The sequence below is a fragment of the Podarcis cretensis genome, assembly GCF_951804945.1.
Source record: "Podarcis cretensis genome assembly, chromosome: 4".
Classification (NCBI taxonomy): domain Eukaryota; kingdom Metazoa; phylum Chordata; class Lepidosauria; order Squamata; family Lacertidae; genus Podarcis; species Podarcis cretensis.
Window position 1 is genome coordinate 45928247 of NC_137173.1, and position 17353 is coordinate 45945599.

The window sequence follows — 17353 nt, forward strand, 5'->3', positions numbered from 1 at the left end:
CCCACTAGCGGATCATGCAGCGCTAGCCAGCTCATTCCCAAAATAATGGGTGCTCCTCCCAAGGTGGCTATATTAAACGCTATCAGTTCTGTGTGCCTTGCCACCCTCATTATCATGGGGACCGTCTGCTGGTTAACAGCTCCTCCCAACAACGCCTTCCCATCAATAGTGGTCACCTGCAGAGGGTTATTCAAGGGGATAGTCTGTATCTGGTGTTCGGCTGCAAACTCCTTACTCATAAAGTTGCAGGAGCTGCCTGAGTCCAATAGCGCCTTCACTTTTAGTGGGTGTCCGTTTGCCAGCTCCAGCAACACCTCTATTACAAGAGCTGGTCTTGGGGGTTCTGGCGTGGGCACATTCACTGTTCCTTGGCCTGGCTGCTGTGCCCCGACGGTGGCAGCCAGGCGTTGGCTTTTACTTGCTCCTTAGCTCCTTCTCCCTCCTCCCCAACAGCTCCCGCCATCCCTTGCCATTCCTTTCTTTGCGGACAAACTCTGGCAAAGTGCCCTGGCTGTTGGCAGAGAAAACATTTCTTGGCGCCCTTTCCCTCCTTCTTCCGCCCTTCACTGGGGTTTGAAATTGCGCGCGCGCGCGCTGTTCCGATTTCCATTGGCTCTGCTGGCAGGGAAGGCTGCTCTGGAATCTCTGGAATGCGGAAATCCCTCCAACGCTCCCCTTTCCCTTCCCGCTTCTCCAAGGCTCTGGCCTCCTGGTGTGATCCTATGGCCAGCGCTGATTTAGTCAGATGGTCCATAGACTCCGCCCTGGGCGCCCGGGAAAGTTCGTCTTTCACTGCCGAAGATAGTCCTTCTTCGAACAGCATTTGTATCGGTTCCGCTGACAAATCCCAACCTAATTTATGGATCAACATGGTGAACTCAGTCCAGTACTCACGGACAGATCGGTTCCCTTGTTTACACGCCATTAACTGTCTGCGCGCCACTCCCTGCTCAATCTCGCTGGAGAACATCAGATCCATGGCGCGAAAAAACTTCCTTGTGTCCCTTAGGGCTTCATTATTGGCTGCCATTAGTGGCCTAACCCAGTGTTTTGCCCCGCCTTCGAGATGGCCAATCACATACACAACCCTCGATTCCTCATCAGGAAAATCATCAAACTGCAGATTGAGGGCATATTGCATCTCTGTCCTAAAGGCTTGATAATTCCTGGGATCACCCCCAAACTTCTGCACCAGTCCTGGCACCTTCCTCGAGAGTTGGGTGGCTTTCCCCTTTTCTGAATCATGAGCCCTCCTCTCCTCAAGCCTCGCCGTTTGCAGAGCTAACTGTACCTCCAACATCCTGTACCTTTCTTCCAGGCTTGGACCGGCTGCAGCTGCTCCCCCATCTCCGGCTCCGGCTGGGTTGCTCATGATGCCTCTCCTTGCACAAGCTGCTTTCAGGGACTGTCAGATTGCTGTGGTGGGATAATGAGCTGCTTGTGCGTAAAAGCTTGATCCCTCAGAGCTTACTCAGTGTAGTGAAGCCCTGCCTTGAGCGGAGCCCTTTGGCATGGCTCCGTCAGTCGCTGGTAGAATCTGACAGTGGGCGTCTGCGGAAACGTTTCCAACATAAAAGCTGTTTGACGGAAATGCGTCTCCTGGATTCTCTGCGTGACAGTTTCCGGCGAGGGGTGGGGGTCCTTAAAGGGGTTCCTGATACCTCCTCACTGTTCTCACTGGAAGTATCCCAGAGCCTCCCCTCCGATTCCCTTTCCTTTGGAGCTCCTGCACCCCCCCTACTGGTTCCCTCTTCTGCTGAAGTGTCTCTCCTATTCTCCTGGAGCCTTCCCACCACCTGTTCTTCCGATGGCAGTTCCCTGACACGTTCCAACATGAATATTTGTCCTGGAAGGGCACCCTCTACTAGCTTTTGTTTAATTTTTGGTATCACTGTGGTTGGGGGGAGATCCTCATTCATTATGATCCTAATCCTGCTCCTCTTCCTTTGCTTTTTAAAGAATAAAAATGTGCACATGCAATGTTTACATGCACACAATGTCTCATGTAGAAGAGGTGAGCAAGTTTTGGTGACCAGCACAATTGCTGTAACTTCCGCCCGTTATAACCCTCTATTACATAACCATATGCCCATCCCATGTTCTCTCATCATTCACTTACCGAGATGAAATGTATAAAAGCTACACTTACTATTGCACTTACTCACATAAAAGCAATCATGTGGCCTTTTTATCAGATTGTCAAAACATATCTGGGCTATAATTTGACACCTTGTTTCCTTCTTTTGTAATCTTAGAAAAATGAAAACTCTGCCCGAAGTAATTTTCAGGAGTACCAAGACAGGTAGAAGTACAGAGAGATACTAAAGTTTATCTCAGTTCGTAAAATTTCTATTATTTACAATGATTACCCATTCATGGCACATTCAAAACTTCCATTATCAGCAAAGGGAATTTAGAAAAGAAGGTCAACCTATGAGGGTCTCAGCTGAAGTTTTAGCCAATGCAGCGTGATTGTACTGATTGGAAGCACTAAACCCTAATCTGTAGACTATGATTCACTGATTGCAAAATGTCATAGCACATAACAAATTATAGCTGTGCATTCCCAGGGATATATATCTTGGCTATAAAACAGTGGAAGGCTGGGTTTTGGCATACAAGGACTTAGCCTGGAAGCAATTCTTCTTAATTCAGTTTTTTAATATGCACACAGCACATACTTTTCACAGGCACATCAAACCACTCTCATCAAAACTAATGAGCCTAAATTCGCTATTTCTTTCTTTTTTTAGAAAAAAGGTAACATTCCTGAAGTACATAGCTTTCATATACATGTTGCATACATGTTATTACGGTAATTACTCCTAATTTTCTTAGTTACATCAAAGTATTAATTCTGTTTAGCAGAGAAACATAAGCCAAGAGCCAAGGAAGTTAAACCTGGCTGTTTGAGCCTAGTTAGATTTGACAGGCTGAAATTTTGTGTCTGGCTATGCTGCTTCTATCCTTGTAACTTCCATAGAACCTATCTTGATTGAAGCCACATTATGTATATTTTTGAAAAATCTGGAAGTTCAAGCACCTGAATTATCAAGGAAGCTTGCCTTGCATGTTTAGGAGCCAAAATGAAGATAGTGCCCCAGTAGGATAGCAGTAAATTACACTGGAAAGCAGTGCAGTATAGGGAATTCTTAAAAGCTGGGAGCTTGTTATATTGCTACTAAAATTGCATGATCGTGAATTTGGACAATGGAGTCCAATATCCTGACTGATATTTATTTTTTAACATTTGTCAGGTCCCTGCCACCGTGAGCTTAAAAGCAACAAACAAAAATGTAGAGGTGCAGACTAAGCACACTTAAACTATTTGACAACTGTGAATAAGGATTAATGCAATAAGCCTTTGGGGAAAAGATTTAGTTTATATTCTCTCTTCCCTGCTAGATGTCAGAAAATGTGGAGTTTTTCTTGCCTTTGCAGTGGGCACCAGACTTTCCAGCTATCCTAGGACACAGGCTATAGCTGAGCAGAAGATTCCCTTTTGATTTTCAGTTTCTTCTCTGCTCCATGTGCTTGAATGGCCAAAAGTAATCCAAGCAGACATTGGCTCTAATCCATTATCTACAACAATGTGAGAAAGTCCTAGCTGGGAAGGGAGGATATGCTTATTTAGCTCCCATGCATATGTCAAGGTGGGGGGGGGTGAGGGCAAAATTGTGAGACATTTGCACCAAAAGTGTTGGTGCATTTTCAGGAGGATTCTTTAAAAAATGCAAACTGATGTGTAAATGTAGAGAACTGAACTTGAGATGACCTAAATCAACAGATTCTCCCATCCCTGCTTTTCATAGCTCATTCCTCTACCTCACCTGGTATCATTGCTACGTTGAATAAGCCTCTTGATTCCGCATGATGTTATATGGAAAGAAATAATGGCAGTGGTTGCTAATATTTATTGCTCAGCTGGGGTTTAATTTCTCTACCAGCACAGCTGCACACATGGCATTACTCCAATTACTCAGTACTTTTACCACTGTGCCAGCTCAACTACTCATATGCTCTAGCCATATTGCATGCAGGTCTTCAGGTGAGTAAAACCTTGACCCTTTCCCTCAGATATTTTGTATTTTCTCAATACTTGTGGGTCTTAATTTGCTTCCTTCTTTACAGCTTTTTTATGAACCCCATCTGGATAGTGTGATGTATCTTAGATGGAGTATAAATTCGGCTACCCACATGATATATTCCTGAATCCATGGCATGACATAGCTTTCTAACAGAAAAGCAACTTCAGCAAGGAAATTGAGTCCTCAGCAATATCTTGAAAATTAACATAGCAGATGCTTGACTTGAATAGTGCTTTTGTCTGAAAAACAGAAAGTGGGGCCACAAAAAATAGCTACATTTCCTGTTTATGTTTAGTTTAACCTTGGTAATGGCCCATTTCAAAGGTTGCATGAATACTTCAGCTATGTTGATAATAAAATAGAGCTTTGATTCTCCTCCCCCACCCTGCATTTAGATCAAACATATACCCATATTTTTCTGTAATTTACAGTGTAGTGTTGTCAAGGAAGAAAGTTATAACCCCAGGCATACCATATGTAGTTAGCAAGTTCCAAAAAAGGGAGGGGGGTTGCAGGCAACAAGGGATGGGAGGGAACACTAGATCTGTCTACTAGACTCAAATTGCTATCAGATGCATCTGCTTATCATTTTTATTGCAAAGGCAATGCAGTGCCAAAACAATATGGACTTATATATTAGTGTTCTTGCAAATTTCCCGTTCTGTTGTTTTCCACTGAATTGCAACTTATGACAGCTAAGCTTGCCAAAAGCAGTGTTTCTATATTGTATACCACCCTTCAGTCTTCTAAAACATATAGCCAATCTTTAGAAATATTTTGTCTTGAACGTATTATTTGGAGCTAATGTTCCTCAGGATTTTGCTTCCTGAAGCATACAGTAATTATAGGATCCAATACATCTCTTTTCTACAACTGAACAGAACAAAGAGGAATTCTGCACATTTATACCAGAAGACAACACTCCAATCAGTTCACAGTTGCTTAGGTGTGGTATTTTTTATTCTCCCAAGTACAGTGGTACCTCGGGTTACATACGCTTCAGGTTACAGACTCCGCTAACCCAGAAATAGTGCTTCAGGTTAAGAACTTTGCATCAGGATGAGAACAGAAATCGTGCTCCGGTGGCGCGGCAGCAGCAGGAGGCCCCATTAGCTAAAGTGGTGCTTCAGGTTAAGAACAGTTTCAGGTTAAGTACGGACCTCCGGAACGAATTAAGTACTTAACCCGAGGTACCACTGTACATTTTAGTGTCCTTAGGAGAAACTAAGCCTTACAAACTTGCATCTAGTGTGTAGGGCAGGAATTGGCAACATTTGGGGTCTGTAGATGCATTTGCAAACCAGAGAAACTGCTGTAGGCACCGCATAACTGCTGCAACCACTTACACGAACACACGCTGCTCCTGCACACATACTCAAACATGCCCACATGCTCTCCCACATGCAAGCAGGTGGGGGGAGTGGACTGAAGATCCAGGGGCTTTTGTTTCAATAGCAAAATCAATAGCAAAGTAAACTACACCCCACCCACACCCCAAATAGTCAATTATTTAAGTCAGTTATGAACCAAAAACTGTTGTTGTCACATACTCACCGAGAGCATGATGGGCTTATCTCCTTCCCCAAGTCTTCCTCTGAGCCCCACACCCCCTCTCCTTTCCTCCAGCTCTCCTTTTTAAAGGGTGACAGAGGTCTAGTGTAGCAGAGAGAGATAAAGACAACTTATTTCACAGCAGGAAAGGTGATGTATTCTTGCTGTTTGCCAGTCTTTTGCATGCCAAATAAACAAGTTTTCCTCGGGGATAAAACCTCCAAATAAGCCAAGAAGAGGAAAAGGTAGATTGCATTAGTTTATAGCAGTGGGGAACAGAGCAGCAGTGGCATTCTCCTAGCAGCAGTATTTGCATTTGCTAAGGTGAGGGTGAGGCTCGGCACTGTAATGATGAAGCCCAGGGAGCTTTAGACCCTAAAAAACAGATCACAGGTGTCAAAGGTCAGGGTAAAGAGCAGTAGCAGTTGGTGGAGTGGCAGAGGTGGGGCAGCATGGGCAGGGTACTCTTGTTCCCCTGGCTTCCCAACACTAAGCATCACTGCTAGTAAACAAGGAGGAGAGGGGGAGGTGTGAGGTAGCAAGAAGCTTGGTGTAGTGCAGCTGCGGTGTGGGCACAGATGTGGAGCCAATCCAACACCTGCACCCACACTGCCCCAATCCCCCCACCTATTGCCTTGGCCCTCCTCAGTAACAGGCAGTGATGCTCAGCACTGGGAAGCTAGGTGATTAGTGCTGCCCTCCCTGTGCCTCCCTGCCAACTGCTACTGGTAAAGAGAAGTGTTTTCAGCATGCATACAATGAGGGAGCCAGGTGCACCTCTACAGCGAGAGAAATCCATAACTTAGAGACTGTCACACAGAATCACGGTGTTATGTAGCCAATGTGTCGCCTGGCAATATCTCTAGTGACAAGCAAAGCCAACTGAGAGTACAAATATTTGAGCATACTGATATAAGGGGTATTTTAAGCAAAATGTGTCAAGCTACTAAATTTTATCATAATAAATTATTTGCCAGCACCTGTTCCGGTTGTCTCCTCTTCTGTTTCTTGTACATGTAAGCAAAATGTATTACCTTACCCGGATTGGCTTTTATGTATTGTATATTTAGTGTAATGCTAATGTGTGTGTGTGTGTGTGTGTGTGTGTGTGTGTGTATATATATATATATATATATTGTTCTGGGAGCCGCTGCAAAAGTATTTCAAAGTGTGGGACCATCTCTCAGTGAAAGAGAACATTAAACAAATTTCTAGATTCAATCCATGGCATCTTCAAGGATCTCATTTAAAAGGATCTCAGGTTGCAGGTGATGGCATCCTGATGCATTGGACAGCTACTTCCAATCAGAAATGATAATACGGGGTTACACAGACAAGTGCTCTAACCTGGTAAAAGGCTGTTTCCTATAGCTAAACAGGAGTCCCTCAACATCATTCCTGTGAGTTAATATACATGTAAACATGTTAAGTGTGAAATGTAACTTAACAAATGAAACTGCTTTTCTCAGGACAAATTAATGTTCCTTCAAATTAAAGGTAGGTAGCCGTGTTGGTCTGCCATAGCCGAAACAAAATAAAAAAATTCCTTCCAGTAGCACCTTAGAGACCAACTAAGTTAGTTATTGGTATGAACCTTTGTGTGCATGCACACTTCTTCAGATACCATCTGAAGTATCTGAAGAAGTGTGCAGACACACGAAAGCGCACACCAATAACTAACTTAGTTGGTCTCTAAGGTGCTACTGGAAGGAATTTTTTTTAATTTCCTTCAAATTAAGTCCCTTTCCGGGGACTTGAAAAGCATTCTGAATTAATAGCTTCTGTTTTATCAAGATTTTCTTTGTTTGCATCTGACGTACTCTATATTTATATTTATGAAAGAATGGAATCGTTGTGTGATCCATTGTTCATTCAGTGTTTTGTCCAGAGTGATCCCTACCTAATGCAAGGCAGAAAAACATCACAAAAATCTATTTCCCATTTCTGCCAGGATTCTGGTGCCTAAAATTGCCACTTGAAAAATTGAACTTGAACTTCTACAATCAATTAATCAATGACAGAAAAGCTCCAAGGTCTGGAGTGTTAAAAATGACAGTGACAACAATCTCCTTTTTCTCTTTATTAAGACAAATATTCTTAGAATTCCCCCCATATTATTCTAAATTGATAATGCAAGTGTGAGTGAAATGACATTTTAGTAGCTCCCCTTGTCCAATCTTTGGATCCTATTTAAATCTCATTCTGTCAGATGAGTATAATTTCTTTGCATTTCTAGTTGTCATCATCACGGTAGCATTCTGTATATTATCATTACAGCTGATCCATTTTCTTTGAAAAATAGCCAATTTTCAACTTATCTTGGGGAGACCATTATTATAAGCCTCACTGGCATCTAAGCAGGAGTTGAATTAGATTATTTGTGACTTGCATCAGAAAAATCTAGTTCCTGGATTCCATTGCTAATCACTTCCAATTTATCATAACTTGTAGATATAGCATAAAATGCTGGAAAATGTCTTGCTGCAAATACCCAATACTGCTGCATAAATAGATGGTTACAGTACAACACCTTTAATAACAAAACATTCAGGTCACCGTATATACTGTTTGGATGCTTGTGCACTTGGATTTCTCCAAGGTATTTTTCTGGTATGAGAGCCTGAAGTTGTGGGTGAGATTGCATTTTAGACTATATGAGGGGTATGGTTGAAGTGAAAATGATCAGTGTTTCTGGCTCCCCTCTCCTGATGCAATGGTCAAAGTGGAACAGTTAAGAGTTCAAGCGTGTATTTTCTTTTCCAGAAGCCATCTGGAACTCATAAATCATATCCTACATGAGATCTGTGATTTTTACCCATTTCAGATATTACATAAAAACAGTAAATTAGAAGAAATTGAGTCACATCACTTCTAATGCAATTTTAAAGTTTCCCCTATATGCTAAAATCTACCAAATATATGCAGAGAATCCCAGGATTTATAAGTGGGGGAAAGCATGCTCAATGCTGACCACTATCTGTAAAGAGAACACTTTATCCATGGGCTTTATCTAGCCCAGGAATTGTGTTTCTAATCCTGCAGCCCTTTGAAAGACATTTCTCCACTTTGGAATTCCTTGGGGTAATAAAAAGGTTGCATATCTAAAGTTTCCTATAGCTTTATCATAGTAGGAAAGAGTAATGCAAAATTTGAGATACTGTGTACTTCACTTGCCCAGGCAAGCACATTATTTGACCCATGAGAGCAGCAAAATAAGCAGACTGTACAACAGTGATGGGATAAGATCAGGCCAAATCTTTTTTGGCAGCAGCAGGCAGGGCAAGGGTTGGCATGGCTTTGGGTCCCAGGATCAGTTCCTCATTCCTCAAGCCCCATGTTGATGGAATGGAACCACTGGGTTTGGATTGCTCCAAACCTGTATAACGGGAGTTGGCCAGTGTTGAACCTTGCCGTGGTAGATGCCAAGCAAGCAAAGTCTCAGTGGGGGACCAGGGTGCAGATTCCAACCAGGCAGATACCGAACCCACACTTGGATTTGCCATGGTCAGTCTTCCCCTCAAGCTCCTTATGGCCCCCCTATACTATGCTGATCCTGACCAATGCCATTTCTACCCTCTTACATGCATTGTTCTTCCACCTAACTAAGGAATGCCATAATTTCACTGAGGGAAAGGTGGAAAAAATCCCAACCAAGTGCCAACCAGGTTGAGAGGGGGAGGGGAATTATTTCCGGCCCTGTCAACCAATGACCCAAAATTGCTCAGTGAAGGCTCAAACCCAAGGGTAGGTAGGTGGGAAGTTGTCAAAACAGAATGGCTGTGAGCTCCCAGGGAAGCAGCCTTATATAGGCTTTCTCCTCCCCTCTTCAGCAAGGACTCATGGGACAGCTTTTTCCCATGAGCCCATCACACAGAGAAGATTCTGAGCAAAACCTTGCCCAGTATTTTGCTGCAATCTATGGGCCACAGTGCCACTGGGCAAAAGCATCCCATCCTTACTGGGCACAGAACGGGGCTTAAAAGGAACACTGTGATACCGGGGCAGGGGCAGTACCAGAGTGCAGGAGGCCTTTGGCACAGTGCCACTGATAGGCCCACCACACAGCCATAGCTGCATTATTTTTTCTGCTGCTGTTTCCACAGTGGCAGCATCAGAACTGACCACCCTCCCTGGAAGTATTTTAGTAGTGGGCAGGTGGTGGTTACCTTTTTTAAAAATGGGAACCAACTCAGCTTCCATTCATGGTAACTGCCCATCATCTTAATTTACCAAAAGTACAATGCCCTGGTCTATATATCTATGAAGTGCTTAGCTTTTATCGAACTATCCACAGATCAATAGCCCCAGGCAATGCATTTGGGGTAAATTAAGATAGAAAGTAAGGAACGTGGGTGGTGCTGTGGTCTAAACCACAGAGCCTAGGACTTGCCAATCATAAGGTCGGCAGTTCGAATCCCCACAATGGGGTGAACTCCTGTTGTTCGGTCCCTGCTCCTGCCAACCTAGCAGTTCAAAAGCACGCCAAGTGCAAGTAGATAAATAGGTACTGCTCCGGCAGGAAGGTAAACAGCATTTTCGTGTGCTGCTTTGGTTCACCAGAAGCAGCTTAGTCATGCTGGCCACATGACCCGGAAGCTGTCTGCGGACAAACGCCAGCTCCCTCGGCCTATATGAGCACGCCAACCCCAGAGACATCCGTGACTGGACCTAATGGTCATGGGTCTCTTTACCTTTATCTTTTAATATAGAAAGTAGCCGCTATGGATGGCAGCCAAGATTCTTTACCATTTTAAAGCATCACTGACACTGGTCTATTGATAAAACAGCCATCTAGAAACCAGGCAAGGAAGCTGATGAGTGGCCATGTAGTTAGGTCAGGCTGGTCAGGGGCTTCCTCAGTTCCTGCAGCTTTCAACCAGTGCTCAAGTGGCACCAGACCTGCATTGGAGTATGTAATGCCATCATTGTACCACCATGGAAAACAGATAACTACAATACGAAGTGGCTCAATTGTGACCATTACCCTAGAAAGTGTGTAGAACTGAGTAGGGTAGCCAACAAATTGCAGGCACCAAATCATACACCACAAACACATACTGATCTTAAAGAGTAAAACAGTCTCCAATTAGCCAAGCCTGAGGAGTGAGCATGCCAATTTGCTCCAGTACCCACACTAAAGCAAAGAAGAAAATATATTGGGGTATCCCTGATCTTGAAGCCCAATAAAACAGAGTCACGGATCTGTGCCTTCTGCAAGATTTGAGCTCTTCCTTTAAAATCCTATACCAGCTACTGTAAGCAACAGAAACCTCTCACCCATTCTTTGGTCCATGGTTCAGCAAAGCATAAGGCTGATCCATGAGACTGTTAAGGAGTAAAGAGAGGGGTCCCATTAGAACCTGTGAGCTACCCAACCATTGTACCCCTGTTTATTTCCTACAAGTTCCTATCTGATTATTATTCTGTTTGCTACGTTTGAACTTGAAAGGACATGATCCTAGCAAAAAATGATTAACTGGTTATCCATATACTTCCTGTATCGTGAGTCTACCTTGGCGGAAGAATTTATTGTCTATGTGGAACCCAATTCCATTTTACAGGAGGAACATTGGAACACAGGATTAGTGTGTTGATCTTTACATTAAGTGTTAGGAGGTCAAGGCAGCCATACAGTACAGTCTATAGGATACGCTTCAAATAAAGAGTAGAGTAGGGTTAAGACAGTTCATAATGGGGATATCTTCTTATATCAAGTTATGCCGACTGCACTGATGGCATGATCTACGGGAATGAACCATTTAAGAAATCCAGATTGACTCCTTCCAGGAGATCCTGGAGAGCCGCTGCCTATCTGCATAGAAACTTCTGAGCTAGAATGGCCTGTCTTTGTATAAATCACTTTCCTAAGTAGATCTATCTTCTTGGTGTTATATGAGAGCAAGAATGGCAAAGAAGATAAAAACGTTGCAGACTGCTGGGTTCAAGAGCAGACTCAAAACATCCCTCCTGTTTGATGAGCATTCTTTGAATACAGTTGTCCAACCAGCTATGAATCCACGGGGTGGTATTTTCATGTAACTTGTATTAAACGAGTTGGACAACCAAAATACCATTAGGAATTTGGACAAACACTTTGCTGAAATCATATTAGAATCCCTTCAGTTCACTAAGATGTGAACTGATTCTAACAAAGGGAAAGCATTGGCAGGATATATTTTTGGCAGAACTATGTGGGTCTACTAATCACTGGAAGTAAAATTGAAAAAAAAATAATTACACCACATACTACAGACAATATAGCTATCTCAAATGCAAACAGATGCCCTGCCTCCCACACAGCCATCTTGCACCTATGATTTATTGGATCATTGTGAGAGAAAAGCATAGAATCATAGAATCACATGTATTAGAACTAAAGTACCCCAACTCCCAAAAAGGGACAAGGTTTTTGCAACTATTATATTAAAACTCAAAACATCCAAAAGCCTAGTAACCTTGGGGAGAAGACAAGCAGCAGTGCCAGGCCCTTCCTACTGGCAATAGGATATGAACTGTCTGTTTCAGAATTCCCAGCATGAATTAATGAATGTTAGAAGGATGTTGGAATGAAGTTATGTGGTTTTAGCAGAAATGTTATAAGGGTTTAGGAAAAAATAGACTGTTAATTGGTGAAAGGAGGGAAAGTAAAGTTACATCATATTGAGATAAATTACAGAACAAAAATGGGAAAAGCTGGAAAGAATTTGCTGAAATAGTTAACCGAATTAGAATACAAAAAAGGGAGGTGTGAGGAGGTCAAGGAAACAAGCAAATGAAAGATAAGTTATGGGAAGATTAGTTGTGGGTTTTTTTTCTTTTCTTCTTTTTTCCTTTTTGTGATGTGTTGTTTTGTTTTTGTTTAATATGGTGTTTTTACTTTTGCTTTTTGTAACCCTTAAAAATTTTAATAAATATTATTTTTTTAAAAAAAGAATTCCCAGCATGAAATTGATGCTGTGTGCATCATTTTCAATGGTGCATTATTTCTGTGCTTCTCCCTAGCAGAAATAATTCGCATAGCTGGTAGTTCCTGTTCCGTACTAACTCATAAAGTGTATTTTTTCTCCCCAAGGATGGAAATGGAACTTGCAGGCCCTTCTGGCCTCAATGCTGCTTGCAAACATTCACATAGGTATACTAGTTTTTGTAAGTGCTCATGTTTGAGTGCACACAACATCCCTAATTTGGGAGTTCTGAATCACCTGCTCTTGCTTAGAGGCAGTATCTTTATAAACCTCCCATTTTTGTTCTCTGGGCTTTATAAAGACAGTAGCATATGTGCAATTGGGGGGGGGAGGACTGTCTGCTAAGTCTTCAGGAATGCTGATGCAATGGTGTGCACAATCACAACAAGGTTCCTTTTCGAGCTGTGCATCAGCAATGTGCACATGCACTTCTGTTGATCAGTAAGTTAGACAGGACAAAAAGACACAGGAGGACAGAAGGAATGGAAAGATTAGTTCCATTGATGTACATGGTTTGATTTTCCGAAGCATGGAGATGTCACAAAGCCAACTGCCATTGTGCAACATCAGTCTGTTTACTGTGTGATATAAGATTGGCTGAATAAATCCATGTTATCTTATCTGCAGAACTTGCTGTCAGCCATGGAAGCTAAAAACAGATGTGCAGAAAAAGACAGAAAAGGCTTTAACATGAACTTTGGGGTTTTGGATTTTTTAATCAACTAGGTAACTTATTCTGCCCAAAAAAGGGGGGGGGGGGGGAGAAAGCCTCATTAAACTTGGGGATGCTAATATTTTGTAATGGACAATATGAATTTTCTTTGCACCGAGCTCTGTGAGAAAAGGTACCTGACAATATAAATCCTTGAAGCATTCTGTTTGCTTAAATAACAATGGAGCTATTATCTTACCATCATTGGCTGCTGCTGTGGATTTATCAAGTATTCATGATCCGTTCTGTGATATAGTGTAGTGACATTGTGTCCGGGGACAGGGGCAAATCCTGCATGTTGAGCAAGCCATACAAGCAGACAAATAAATACTTCTATGTTGTTTTTAAAGAAAGCACCTGACATTTCTGCATGAGAAATAGTTTCTTAGGAAAGGTTATTTTAATTAGTTTTGCCAAATAAATGGTCTCTAGTCCCACAAGGAAAACCTTGTAATCCTGATAATAGCAAATACAGATTTAAAAAATGGATGTAGACTATCAAACAATAGATCATGAAAACATATCCTCTGAATGGCATCTGGAATCTGGGATTCAGGCCAGGAAGTAAAAGCATTCGGGTTATGAATTAATGCAGTTCCAAGATCAAAAGATCAAAGAGTTTCCTCAATCTACCATGCAGAAAACATTTGATTTATAATTGTTTGTCTTGTTTCTGACTTCCTAAAGGAAAAGACTGTTAGCCAGGAACCTCTTCAGAAGTTTTAGCAGCAGCATTTGGGCTTCCAGATGAATTATTAAGACATTGTTACCATACGTGCATTAATTCCTGAACTTTCCAGGCTTTTCAGCTTTTGCATGCCCATTTTACATAAAGAAATTCTCTAGATAAGCCTGTTCCAGAATCTCCTATAAAAGGAGCCCTGCTAAATCTGACAAAAAGCCTATCTAGTTCAGCATCTTGTTTCTCAGAGTGACCAATCAGATGGAAGTGGGAAACTTGCAAGCAGGGTTGGGCACAATGTCCCCCTCCTGCTGTGGTTCCCCAGTGACTTGTACTCAGAGTCATGCTGCCTTGATACCTCAAGTAATATATATGCATCATGATAAGTAGCCACTGACTCATCATAGACTCTCCTTTCAACACATAAAAACACCTTAATGGATAAATACAATTCCTACAGATAATAAAGTTTCTGTTCCTATTTCTAGCTTTTGCCTGTTCAGTGAAGCAAACTCCAAAGGTGCTGTCTCATTTCTGCACAAACCTCTCAATTCATGTTCCTGGAATAAGAAAACTTCATTTGTAATGAAACGGGACAAAGAAATGGAGGAAGCAGAGAATCAGAAGATAATGAGGTTATTAAACCCTCTCTTTTTTCCATCAGCAGACAAGATGCCTATCAAAGTGAGGTAAATATGCATTATATTGACCAAAAATGTCCTCATAAATGTTGGAAGAGATGTGGCGACAGAGGAACATATCTACCTACTTAGTGGTATTGCCCAAAGGCTGTATTTTCTAACATGGTGCCCTCCAGATATTTTGGACCTTCTCTGCCATTGGCCATGCTGGCTTCGAATTTTTGAAGTTGTAGTCAAAACATCTGGAAGGTACAAAGCTGGAGATGACTGCCCTAAGATCATCTGATTCAGGGCAGGGTTGCTTGACCACATAAAGTCCATTACAACATGTGGGGAACAAACTGCTTAATCATGAGTAGGCTGATCAGTAATCAGCCTGAATGGACAGCAAGTGGGTAATGGCAAGGCTGGTAAAGTGTTGCAAAAGCTCTTCTCTTCATGGAAATAAGAGATTTGAAGAAAAGAGGGGTTGCCTCTTGCCATAGGATAAAGAAAGTGGCAGGGAGTGGTTGGCTGGGTTACTTATCCTCTCACTGCTACACTACTTCCTATAATGAGCAGGGCTTCTCTAATCTGACAGGAAAACAGAAGAAAGCAAGGAGTAGCAGCAGCCCTAAACTCTGAGGAATATGGGTCCCCAGGATTATCTGTGACACAGAATATATAATCCCCTTGAACCCATTTGTAGTTCTGTTGGATTACTTAGAGAAAGAGAATATTTCTGGTACACAGTCTGAATTAATAGGCAGCTGTTAAATGAGAGAAATACACATTTGTGTGTTTTTACTCACAATATTCATAAAATAAATATTTTTATACGTACTTTAATGTGCTTTCTATGTGCTTTAAACTCAATTTTCGTACATTTTTAAACCAAGAAATGCATGACAACATTCAGAAAAGTGAAAAAAGCAAATGATGACTCTTTCTAATCTGCACAACAATTCTGGAAGTACAAATTAGGTTGGTTCAATTAAAAATATAGGCTAATGGAATATTCCTAACTGGATTTCCCCCTTAAAGATACCTGTTCTGTGCACACAGATAAAGCATACCATAACATTTATGTTATCCTAATTTATATTTCTAGCCACCTATCCCCCCCACCCTGTGATTTTTAACTTCCCTGTTGTTTACTGTCTTTGAACCATTAAAAAATGCCTGCTCACAGACAAAGAATAAGAGTAAGCCCAGTAGCTGAGCTGTATTTGGTTTCTTCCAGCTACCTTGGGGAGGCAAGTACATTTTGTTCCTTGCATAGGGCAGCCTGCTGTGACACACCCTGTGACACCCCTATGTCCTAAACATTTATCCAACCAATAAATGCTGCCTTTCCACAGCCACTGGCAAGAATCCAAATCTCTGCTTCACATGACCTGGAACAAACACTCATCGTTAACAGGCTATGCTGTGACAATCATTCCCTATGCTACAGCTGTTGCAGCCAGACTCGGTGTCACTGGAGCAGAGAAAAACTTCATGAAAAATAATATGGTTGTTGGTCACATACAACAGTAGGGATTCAGAGACTGAAAGGAACAAAATATCCTGTCAGCATAGCTGAAAGGGAGACTGAGTGCGATTTAAGCATATCTGTTACCCTTGTTGTTGTCCTCTCTTTTCTGCCCAAGAAATCATCACACACTAATTATATTGAGATGTACTGAGCACTTGCCTCCTACATAATCAACTGTCCATTCAACAGAACAAGTGATAGAAAGCCAAAGCTCACAAGGACATCACTGTCTCAGCTGCAGGGGTCCTAAGAATCAATGGCGCCTGACTCTTCAGGAGACCATCTGAGGCACTTCTGCCCTCTGATGGAAGTTAGATAGAAGTAGTCAAACTCTTGGGGAGGGGGGATAATGGCATAGCTCAGTTCATCCTTCCCCTCAAGTTTTGGAATCATCAGGTTCATGTCTGTCATCCCCTTCTGCCTACTCTTATCAAACTCATTGGTGTAGATCTGAGATTCATAGAATCATAGTATTGAAGAGTTGTAAGGTACCTCAAGAGACATCTAGTCCACAACTAATCCTGCCCACAGCCATCCCTGAATGGGCTCAAACCACCAACCTTCTGGTTAACAACCAGACACAATGACCCATTCAATGTTTCCTTGAATATGAAATCTTAAGGTGTTTCCCCTACAACAAAGCAAGGATTATCTTTTTTTGGACCATTGGGCACATTTGGATTTTTAGGAAGATGTGTGGATGCCAGTCACAAAATGGCTGCCATACCCATATGGCATAACATAAAATGGATGCTATACCTGAAAGAGCAGAAAAAGAGAGCCACAACAATGGTGTGAATGTGACAACTAAATTGGCCACAACTGCAATCACTCACAGAGAAAAGCTGAAGCACCTCTCCTCTCTTCAGAATCCTAGCAACTCATGAAATGTGGGCATGTTTAATGGGGTGGGGGCCCAAACTAGAGAGCCAGTAAAAGCAGGAATATTTGTATAGGAGGTAGTGATGGGCATATTGATATCTGTGGGTGCCATCTTGCTGAGCCCTAAGATAAAATAATATTTCAAAAAGGCAAGAGAGAAGCGATTTTTCCTCGAAAATGTGGTGCTATACAAAAACCACATAAAAGAAACTGACTACCTGAATACAGTCATAAAACAAGTGCTTAGAATGGGATGCTCTAACTGCTGCCTCAGCTCCACCAAACTAACTGTGACAGTTCACCAGCTTGTTCGGCA

At 42.1% G+C, this 17353-nt stretch overlaps 1 long non-coding RNA gene across 1 annotated transcript in view; it reads right to left on the reverse strand.

The window, feature by feature from the left end:
* Positions 1 to 13523: 13523 nt before the first annotated feature.
* LOC307215542 overlaps positions 13524 to 17353 on the reverse strand; it is a 59213-nt gene continuing 55383 nt past the window's right edge. The window contains exon 4 of the long non-coding RNA XR_013838562.1: positions 13524 to 13607. This is a non-coding gene — a long non-coding RNA (uncharacterized lncRNA). The remainder of the gene's footprint in view (positions 13608 to 17353) is intronic.